We start from the raw sequence: 12,046 nt of genomic DNA on the forward strand, positions 1-12,046 counted from the left end.
GTTTTATTTTTTTTTTTTTTGAGAAGAAGAGGAAAACTCCTAACATTATTTAAGTGTTTTTGAAATATACGTAGATAAAAAGTATGGTAGAAATATGTGTTGTTTTTGAAAGATCACTTTTTCACTTTTTTGTTTTTTGTTTTTTGTTTTTTGTTTTATTTTATAGGCTTTTCTTTGTGTTTATTAAACACAAAGCTCACAAATCATCAAAACTTATTATAATAATAAATTATTATTATTGTAAGGACTAGAATTAAACCTTTAGCCCACTAAAAATGAATGATGGCATAACAAGCCCAACACAATATATTTGTTAGAGAGTAAATTTTCTAGATAAAAGACTTGGCAAATTAAGCATGGGTTGCAATAGATTAGATTCGTGTCAGGAAGATAAGAAAACACAATTTGAAAGGAATAATACTCATCGGTCAAGTCCGAGAATGAAATGTTCTTATATTCACTCAAGTTTATCTCAATACAAGGTTTTCTCTTTGTTTTTCAATTTTCTTCTTAGATTACATGCCCCCTCTTTTTTATGGAGGCCTTTTTCCTTATATAATTAGTTTATCCTTCATCCCCACCTTCCACTTGTTGATATTGGTAAATGATTTTTGGATGCTTGTCCCATCATAACCCTCTTAGAAACTTTGTAAATAGTTGTAAGCCAGAATATCGTTGTTCAGGAGTCATTTCCACATAAATGCAGCCAGTTGATTAGGTGCAGATCATTTAATGTGATGGTAACAGTCTTCTTCTCAAATATTTCGTAGGTCACTGTTGGCTCCTTTCCCTGAAACTTATCCTTAAGAGTATGGTTGCCTCTTGCACGGTATTCTCTAGGCGGCTGAGTTCCAACCTTCCACAACACTTTCCCGAGGAAGTTTGGCTCCTCGGGAGACACCATCTGTTCGTTATTATTTATCCTTGTCCTCGACCCATTAACCCCCATACTTGTTGTTCGGGGGCCTTTTTCGGTTGCTCGGCCACGTGCGGTCCTTTGGAGGGGTGACCTTGCTAGGCCCGAGTTCTTTTTGGGGAGTTGCGTCCCGGAACTCAACATTGGGCCACGTGGTCTAATGGCTACCAGTGTACTTTTAAATCTACCAAACCATTAAAGCCAAAGTCTAAGAATCATGATAATGGTCGAATAAATATGTAATATTTGTTTGATATAATTGCTTTGATTAGTAGTTGTAACAGTAGTTGAAATAAAGTAGTATTTATTTAGAAGTAAAGTAGTCACGTACTCAATAATGTAAATTTAAAGATAAGGAAGCAAAGTCACTTATCTTCGTATAGTTTATAGTCCAGCTGTGTAGCAACAGTGAGCTGATAGGATTCCAGCAGACTGCCAGCGGTAGAGGCTAGTCAAGTTTGCCCCTCTTATCATGCATTTAAATGAGTTTAAGCCTTAGTTAATAGTTGTAATAGAAGTTGGAGTAAAGTAATATGTATTTAGATGTAAAGTAATCATGTACTCAATCATATAAATCTAAAGATAAGGAAGTAAAGTTACTTATCTTTGTATGGTTTGTAGCCCAACTGTACAGCTTCTGTAAGCTGATAATATCCCAGCAGAGTGACCCCGGCGGTAGAGAGACAGTTTGTCATGATAACTTCAAAATTGAAGGGGAAAAATGAATGCAACTGGAGAGAGAGAGAGTATGCCCAGCTATGTGTAGGGGCTGGTTAAGCTTGCCCCTCTTATCATGCACTTAAATGAATTTTCCCCTTGACAATGCTCTTTTAGTTATTGTGAAGTTATGAATAGTGTTGCATTCCATGAGAAGGGCTTTTGTATAGAGTACTTGTGAAGAGAAGGGCTTTGTGTAAAATGGATTTGTACATTCCATGAGAATAGCTTTGATATGAGATCTTGGTGCCTTCTAGGAGAAGGGCTTAGTAAGAGAGACAGAGAAGAGTATTGATAGGTGTTTATAAGCAGCAAAACAGTAGAAATTCAGAGTAAAAGAGTATGAGAGTGGAGTTTAGAAGAGTGTAGTGTGTTATATGTAATGTTGTAGTAAATATGTATGAGATTGTGTAAGAGAAGTGAAGAAAGAGATGTTTTGTGGGATGTAGTATTTATAATATGTATGATATATGAAAGTATAAAGGATATGGCAGTTAAAGATTGTAAAAATACGAGATTATAACCGTTGGAGAAATTGTAGAGATTGCTTTCCAAGAGGAAAGATTTTGTAGGAGAAGAGTATGAAGATATGTATAAGTATTTGGAGATGAGAGCAGTAAGATAGGTCTATTTTCTGAGTATGAAGAGTGAGAGAATCAGTATAAGAGTGGTAATAGGGTTGTAGTGTGTTTAGCAAAGCTGCTGGGATTTGCTGCTGGGCTTTTCTGCTGGAATTTACTTCTGGTATGTACTGTTGGGATTTTCTACTGGAGGATGGATGAGGGCTTATGAAGGCATTTGTGAACTAAGGGCTGAAGAGTTTAGTTCCTTATTTAGAAACTAAAATCTCAGAATTTCATTCAGAGCTTAGGGAGAGAGCATGAAGAAGTTTTTTGAAAGAGTTCTTCTCCCTTTTTTGGTTCCCCCCCCCCCCCTTTTGAGGTGTTGATGAAGAGTCCTATTTAAAGCTGAGTTTAAAGGGGTATTTCAGCAAATAATATCAGCAAAAAATCTGTCCCAAATAGCAATGAATCTTCAGAAAATCCATCTTAAAATTTGGGCAAAAATGGTAAGTTTAGCTTTAAGGTGTTCTTGCTATTTCGGGTAAGAGCTGCTGTTAACAGAAAATGAATGTATTTCAGCAACAGAAAAGATAGTTACAAAGTTGGTTTTGGTTTTAGCCAAATGTAGAAAAAAAAAGTAATGCCCAGGCTGCTGGGTCAGCTATCAGCTGTTCTGAAAAGATTGTCCCAACTGTCAGGAAAAGTTGTGATAGCTATCATGAGACAGCTGTCACAGCTATCATAAGACAGCTATTACTTTGGTCAAAATTTGGGTGATTTCAGACTACTGGAGATGACATTTCAGCATGTACTTTATGGGTTTGGTTGAAAATGGTAAGGTCTCTTTCAAGGGTATCTTGTTATTTTAGGCATAGCAGCTGGCATCTGGGATTTCAGCATTAAATGGGTGCTGATGTCACTCCCAGCCAGGTGTCAAGTGCTGAATACACTGCTGGGGGTCTGCTGGAAATGTTTCCCCTTTTGGATGTTTGTGTTTTTGGTGCAAGGTTCCATTACAAAACATTTATAGCAAGTAATAGAAGCATTGGTTGAAAGGTAATGAAGGTTTAGAGATTTAGTTAGTGTCCCATTGTGTTGTAACTTAATCTTGGTGAGCAAGAAAAGTTTTTAATGCTCTGCTCTAGCAGCTGGCAGAGAAATATATGGTCTGATTGTGGCAGACAGCAGCTGGGCATAAGAGATATAATGAATATTTTGTACATAGTTGGAGATAAAAGATAGCCAATCAGATTAGGCCATGTGTTTGAGTTGGATTTTAGCTGAAAGCAGTAATGAGATTATGTAGAATAATACAATGAAGTTTTCCAAATTTGTATAGCAACAGCTGGGGATTGAATGAGCAGATATATTCCCAGCAGCTAAATGGCTGGGGATATTGAGTATGTGTCATGTGATGAATATTAAGCTTTAAGAAAAGAGTAATAAGAAATTTTATCATTTTAAGTGCTATGTAATAAGAGATGCTTACCATATGTTACCCGCCACACACGGACTCGTCAGAGTTTAGGGAGTTGAAGAAGATACCCCAAGCAACATGTTTCTTTTATCAACTTTAAACCGCTGGAACTTTACTAAACATATCTCTTGGCCCTCCAAACCACGACTCCCAAAGTTCCTCCAAAGAAACTTATGAGCTTGGATCATAAGCCGAAGATGAGATGACGTACCTCGAGTTTTGTTGTGACAGCAACAAATAAGAAATCCAAGTATACAAAGCTTTTAAATTTCGTAATAAAAATATTTTCAGAAGACGATATTAAATATTTTCTATCTAATAGGGCGTAGAGAATGAGTTACTAGCATGTCATTTCTAACATACTATCCTTCTAAAATTGATATATCATTTATGCTAAACAACCAATCCATGAAATTGGGTGATGGAAAGATACATGTTCTCAGCATTTGTCAGTAGCTTGTTCACCTTATGACTTGTTCCACATTTCCTTGCTTTATAAATCGTTTCCTTACGTTGAAGTCAATCCAGTAAGTATATTATTTGTAAAATTCGTATGCACTATCATCATAATCAAATTTCATGCCAATTGTTGGTGCTTCAATTTCCTTATTATGTATACTCGAGTGTTTGGGCTTCCATGAGTAGGTTCTACTTGAGCCTTTTTTTGAATCCAAAAACCAATAAAACGTAAAATTTTTAAGAATATTCAAAATGAAAAACAATGTTCAATAATTTAAATAAACCCAGCAAAAAAATTATAGTTGCTTATAGTTCTAAACACTAGTCATGATGAACAACAACAATATACATAACTCAAATACCTAAAGTTTTTATTCAACATAAACTATGCATAACTCAACTCCATAAAAAATAGTAGTAAATAAAATCATGCCAACAATAAGGGCATTCATATCAAAGATGTGAAAATTGCTATAATGCTATTTTATAGCTCAAAACACAAAAATATGATCCTCATCAAATGTAACATCCCAGCTCAATTGTATAATCAATTTTATGGATTTATATGCTTGTTATTATGTTAATTAATTTAAGTGCATAAGACTTTGATACTTTGATGTTATAAAAAATATAGGTTCTTTTTTATGCTATGGAAAGAAGTTTATCTAGGTAAGGATATATGTGCATAGTTATTTTATTAATTGGGTCTTTCTAGAATATAAGCTTATAAGGGTGGTGGTAAGTAAATTTTAAAAATTGTAAGGGTGATTCATCAACCCTTTTCCCCTTAGTAAGACACGTGCCCCACCCAAATTATTTTCTCTTGTCTTCTTTGCTGCACCAGAATGTATATCCCTTATTCTTCTTTCTTTGTTCTTGAATCGGCAGCACCATCTCACACCAATAGTCCTCCTTTCTCTCACTGAGATTATATATATATTGATGGGGGCATTTTTGACATAAAAGGCAAATATAAACGAAGGGCCAAGAGAGCAGACGAACTCTATAGGGTCGACTGCTTTAAGGTGACGTAAGAAGCTGACGGCACTTGCAAAGCGGACAATGACGAGGCCGACGACTATGCCTTGTACTAACGGGAAGAAATGAAGTGACGACGGACAATAAAGACCAACAGGCTAGAGAGGCCGACAATTCCAGCATAACTATGCGTGGTCTCCACGCGTGCTCGTATATGGAAATGTCTTGCACATCACATACCAAGGCCTTGTCACACATCTTTCTCATATGGACACCCTATAATCACAGAAACCCTAACACCAAATACCCTCCGCAAGGAAAGATCCCTACTTTTGGGGGATCTCAATTCACTACTCATCACTATATAAGCACTAGACCTCCTTTTTCTTCAAGTATGCAGAAAATTCATAGCTCTCTCGTTATAATGTTCTTAGAGATTTTTCATTCACTAACTTGACATTCGAAGGGTTTTTGGCCGGTACCACACTGGTGCCTTCTGTTTGGTCCATTTGTTCTTATTCTATAGGTACACGTTGGAGCGCTTTGAAACTCACAACTCACTGACGATTTCAGAACATCATATATATATATATATACCCCTCTCTCTCACTCTCATCGAAACCACATATATCTCTCTCTAAGAAGTAATCAAACTCTTACTAAAGTTTCAGCTTCAGTTGTGGATAAGTAAATAAGATTATTTTCTATTATGGGTAATTTTAATGGTGTAATGGTTTGCTTTTGTTTCCCTTCTATATTCTCTAATTTGATTGTTGGAAGCTGGAATTTGTGGTTTTGTGTTAGCAAGTTAAAATATTAAAGATATTATTGTCAATTGGATGCCTATTAATGTATTCTAACATGTATAGTATAGGTATAAAAATGCCAACACGAAAATGAAGGCCATTTGAAATTATTTGATTATTTGTGAGAAAATGTGCTGAAGCTGTCATTATGACAAATTCGGTGTTTATAACATGAAAAAGCTGGATTAAATCATATTCTGTGAATTAGGATGCTAGGAGTAGTTATTATGAATTCTAAGACACACACGATTGTAATGGAAGTGGCCTCCCAGCAATTGGATCAATATAAAAATAATGGTTTATTTTCTAAGTTGAATGAAATTCTATTAGGACAAATTTGAGTATGTTATCTTGTATGATTTTTAGTAAATCATGGTTTTATGCTTTGACTCTGAAACTGATATGGTATTTACTAGACATTTTGAGAAGTGGCATTGTAAAATTGCATGTGAATGGATAGCCCATTTGTATTTTATAAATAAGGTATATGCTGCTGAAATAAGCAATGAACAGTAAATGATATACCTAACTTTGAGGATTTAATTCTAAAGTTAGGGTGAATATTTTGAGTTATAAATTAGTAAGCTCATCTTTTGGTATGTCTAAATCAGATAAATTTTATATGCCTTGGTTTCTCTATGGTTTGGTACATAATGTGTTTAATGAATGTATCTTGTACTGTGGAAACCTTTTGAGATGAAAATTAAGATTTACTTGAGTTTGAGAGTTAGGTTGTGATTCATGTATAAATTTAAATACTTTGGAAGAATTTGTCAGTAATAAGTTTTAGTCTTTCATTTAGGTGACGAGAACGAGAACATAGACACTTAAGCTCCTCTTATACAAATCTTTTGCGTCTTCTGTTTTCTGGTGAGGGATATATGGCATCTACGTTTGATAAGTATAAGGATTGTTTAAAAAATTATTATGCATCAAAACTTTTTAATTAAACCTATTACATATAAGCATGAATTAAGTAAAGATATATGTTCGTGAATTGTTGAGTCCTATATAAATATATATATATATATATATATAAAATAATTCTAGCATATTGATGCTATTACTTATATCACGAACATAATATTTAAGAATGAAGTGGATATGTTACTGTTATGAAAATATTTATGTAAAAGCATAATTATAGAAAAATATAGTTTCGGGTTATTCCATTGTTATGATTTGAACTCAGCCAGTAAATGTTATAGTAATGACATTTTCATGGAAATTTTGATTGGCCATTATAAGTGGTGAGGAATCTGATGTACCCGTTCTTGTTGGAAACGGCCAACTTGTAAAAGATGTCAACTGACCCCATGGTTGATGACATGATCATATCGAAGGGGTGTGATACTTTCTAATACGATCCTGGGATTTCCGAACATTGTGGGGAGTGCTGGATGCCTGACACAATGTGCTAGAAGCCTCCCAAAATTATGACAGACTTACAATTGGACTAACTAATATGTATTATGAATGAGCTATTAAGCTCTTTGGAATTTATAAGAAATGTATGATGATAAGTAAGGTATATTGAGTGTGTTATAAGTCTGATGGAAAGTTAATGATAAAATATTTTATAGTCTATTTTAAGATAAGGTTACTGAATTATGTTTAAGTTCCTTATTATGTCATTTTATTATTATATGAAAGGAAAATAATGTATTTTCATCTAAAAGTTCATAAGTTATTTTAAGAATAGTATGAATAACATGAAGATTATTTATCAAAGTTGGCATATCTAAAAAATATTTGATTTACATGCATTCTTATTAAATGGTCATGGAGCTTAAAACCTTACTGGTTTCGCAGCTCACCGTATTATATTTCAGTGCACAGGTTCTTTCTTGGAAGCAGCAAGGGTATTAAAGGTAGCAAGGAATCTATGATTCTTGTTTGTTAGAATGTATAGTTTTTTGTTGTATAGTAGTTTAGCTCTTTTTTTGTATAGGAGGAATCAAGATGTACTTGATCCTTTTGAGCACAGATGTATTTCAGAACTGATGATGCCAAGAAAATCAGTAGGTTGGATGTTTCGGACTTGAAAGGACTACTGGTTCTTTCAACGGCTTGAAAAAGAAAGAAAAGCGTATCAAAGGCGACCGGGGCTGCCGGCCAAAAATCCTCCGATGGTAAAGTTAGTTTTCCCTCTAAGTAATCTGAGTTCCAACTTTTTTGAGGCCTAAACTGAACATACCTTTGCCTTGTCTGAATCAGTCTTTATATAGTGCCTTCATAGACGGTTATCGAAATAGGAACCTCTCCTGGATTCGAGGCTTAAACGTAACTGCCATAACCGTCCAGGAGTTACACTTCTATTTCACAACGGATACATGACCGTTATGCGTGGGATAAGGGATTGTCACATTATATTCGGAGATTCTCCCAAGTATGGTGCCCTCGTCCTGAATTTCCTTCGTCGAGTGCACCTGCTGATTCCACGTGTAAAATCCTAGTCCATGGATCTTCACGTGGACGAGTCCTCTCAGGGTAGGCTGTGCGCATCCCACGGACGAGGGGTGTAGCTTCGCTATCACCCTCTGGACGCCCTTGTTCGTTACCCTCGTCCTGAGGATAACTTCTGGACGGCTGCCGAGGTGATGACCGTCCGTGAACGGTTTGGGTGGTTTGAGTGTTTTCATCCCACATCAGTTGCCCCTCGTCCAGGAGTTATACGATGTACCAATAGATTTTAAAACGCACCACGTGTCGCACATCCATAGGAGGTTAGTCAACTGGTTTACTCCTCCGAGGCATGCGCCACGTGTCACCTTATAATTAGGTCCGTCGTTGCGGTTACCGAGACTTTTCTACTTATAAATAGTGGTTTCTCTCTCATGCCCCTCTCACTTTTTCAAATTTTCCGCTTTGACACTCTCGTCCGTCGCTTCGTCTAAGAGTATCCTCAGCGTCCTTAGTGTCCCTCGTCTAGAGCCAGGTAATCTTTCTATACTTACTTTAGCTTTCCTTGTTAAGTGTTAGGACGTTTTCAATGGCCTCCTGCTCGTCTAGCGACAGTGTGGTCAGGGCCATAGACGAGTATCGCGACGACTCTAGTTATGACACCTCTAGTAACGTCAGTAGTAGTAGTGGTCACACAACTGAGGAATATACATCTGGTGTTCCTGGAATCCCTGTAGAAACTCTTCAAGAGAGTATTAGGACGAGGACGGCCTGCGGGCTGACACCTCGACGAGCTCCCCGCCGTCCTCCCCTTTAGACGAACAGGAAACCGTATATAGTTGTGCTCTAGAGGTTCCTTCCGGGACGGACGAGAGAAGGTTAGATTCCCTTAGGACTTGGTTTCGGATTCTGATGATCTAAACCCTAGGCTAGGCTGTCCGAGGTGAGTGGTGTTGCCGGCCTCGTTTTGGAATAGGTGTTTATGAAGCCTATTTGTTAGGGGGCTTAGACTTCCTTTAAATGCCTTTGCTAGGGAATTACTCACTAGGTGGGCTTGGGAGTGTGTCAGCTTAACACCAACGCATGGAGACTAGTTGTGTCCATGCAAGTATTAAGGATGGAGGAGTTTGTCGGGGACCTTCCTATTACCGTGGACGAGTTCTTGTCTTGCTATAAACCCTCCGAGATAAATCGATCTCGAGGCTTCCATCGGTTCACGGCGGGGGGCAATGACGTATGGGCGATTAAGTCTTTGCCCTCGTCGACGAGCCGGAAGACGGAGTTTTTCTTCGTCTGCGGTTTTACGGGCGGGGCATCCCGTTGAGATTGGTAGAGACTCATTTGCTCCTTATACTGGAGACATAGGGAACCTTCGTCCAGAAGGTATGTCACGTTCTTCTTTTTTTTGTTTCTTTTATATTATACTTTCTGTTTGGACGATGGTTTGACCTTAATTTCTTTCTTCCCTTTCCAGCCATTGGACGACCCTCTTTGAGCAAGTTCCATCGTGACCGCGTCCACAGGGCTCGTTTACATCCTGAACGAGACTTCCACTCGTTAGTGACCCTTAAGCGTCTACACAAGTGGGGACTCGGCCCTGAACCGCCCGTCGAAGCTTTAGCACACGAGTTAACCACCCGTAGACGTGAGTGCTCCTCTTAAGATATGCACTTTTCATTTTTGTTTATGATTACTTGTATATTTATTTATTTATTTTATTATTATTATTATTATTTTTTTTTTTTTAGGAATGGCAACCATGAAGGGAAACAAGGGGAAGGAAGTTGTCGACGAGGTAGCTAGACCTGAGCCTCGTCCTGCTTCTGGAGAAAAAAGGAAAAGCCTGTCCAAGCATGTGGACTTGGCTAGCTTGCCAAGTCGTCGGGGCAAGAAAGCTAAGTCCGGGCTGTCCAGGACTAAAACCGTTAGGACTGAACTTCCTCCTCAGCCACCTGTCCTGGTCGTTGACGTAGATTCGTCCACGCCCCTCAGTGCCACTTCGTCCAAGTCCCCTGCTCCTGACTCGTCCCAGCCTCCTCAAAGGACTTCTACTAATTTGTTGGAGAACGAGGATCTGGCTTGGGAACGATTCCAAGAGGCTGTGAAGGGCGAGGACGTAGCTGCGTGCTACGACATGTCCTTGAAAGAGTTCGAGCACTCTGGCGTCCACGATCTCTTCAAGGTAACCATCTTTGCCTCGTCCTGATTTGTCCATGTTTTCCCAATATTACTTCTATCATCTAAACTTCCTATTCTTCTATGTAGGTAATGTCCAAGTTCATAGCTGCGTCCAGGCAGGCCACAGAGATGGACAGGACGAGGGTCCTCCTGGAGAAAAGAATAGAAGAGGTCAAAAACGACTGTAGGACGTGGGCAGAGGTAGCGAACAAGGCCAAGGACGAGGCTGAGGGGTTCAAAGCTTTGGTGGGGGAGCTGAAGTCTGACACTGCCAGGAAAGACGAGCGTCTTGAACTTCTTCAAAAGGAGAACGACGAGCTGAATCTACTTTTGAAGAAGGCTAAAGACGAGGCAGTGGAAGAATTCAAAGCGTCCAAAGAGTTCACTGACCTGATGGATACAAACTACGTAGCAGGGTTTGAGGACTTTAGAATGGATGTTATGGACAACTTTCCTGAAGTTGACTTTAGCACCATTAAACTCAACCTTGCTGCTGCTACAAGTTCCCTCGTCCACACAGGCTCAGACGATGTCAACATCGAGGACGACGCTTCCACCAAACCGGCTCAGGACGACCCCAACGTTGATGCCCCTTCCTCTTGAAGAAGTTGTTGTTGTTGTTTAGCTTTCTTCTTTTCTCTTTTTCTCTTTTTTATTTAAAATGTATTTGAGAATTTGAAATGTTATTTAAGTACAATTTCCTCGTCTAGAGTGTTCTAGACGAGCTTATGAATAATGTCTTTTACTGTTTATTTTATAAGGGTTTTTGGACGGTGGCCGTCTACCCTTTTCAAGTTAAAGAATATCTTCTTTGTTTGTTTATCGTTTATGTCATTGTGCTTTAAACTATGCTCTAAGTGTTGAATGATCGTCTACAATCTTTTTATGGACGACCCGCTTAGGACTGATGATGACTGCATTACTTTAGCCTGTCCTTTAGGCAATTATTATTCGCCTTCTCGAAAGCAGTTTATAATGTTTATACTTTCTTGTCTTGACGAGTGCTCGTCTCTGGAATGTTATATCTTTAAGGCTTACTTTTCTTCCTTAGACGAGTGGGCCTTGGCCTTCCTTTTGCTTTATTCTTTTTTGAAGGAAAACTTTGGACGAGCAGTCCTTGGCTTCTTTCTCCTGCCTTTTTTTAAGTTCTTTCTCCTGCCTTTTTTAAAGGAAAGCTTTGGACGAGCAGTCCTTGGCTTCTTTCTCTTGCCTTTTTTGAAGGAAAGCTTTGGACGAGCAGTCCTTGGCTTCTTTCTCTTGCTTTATCCCTTTTTTTTTTTTTTGGAGGAAAGCTTTGGACGAGAAGAATCTTGGACGAGCATGCCTTAGCATTTTTTCTTTGCTTTATCCTCATTTAAAGGAAATCTTAGACGAGTTTGCCTTCGTCCCGAGATTTTATTTGTCTAAGGCTTTTGCCTCGTCCGTGGATATTATCAAGGAAACTGGAATTCAAGTACATAAGAAATCCAAACCACATTATTACATGAACATTGTTCACAAACTTGGCACACGCTTACAAGCTAGTGCCTTATTAAGATATCAAGTACAT

Source organism: Castanea sativa, chromosome 2 (genome assembly GCF_040712315.1).
Source record: "Castanea sativa cultivar Marrone di Chiusa Pesio chromosome 2, ASM4071231v1".
NCBI lineage: Eukaryota > Viridiplantae > Streptophyta > Magnoliopsida > Fagales > Fagaceae > Castanea > Castanea sativa.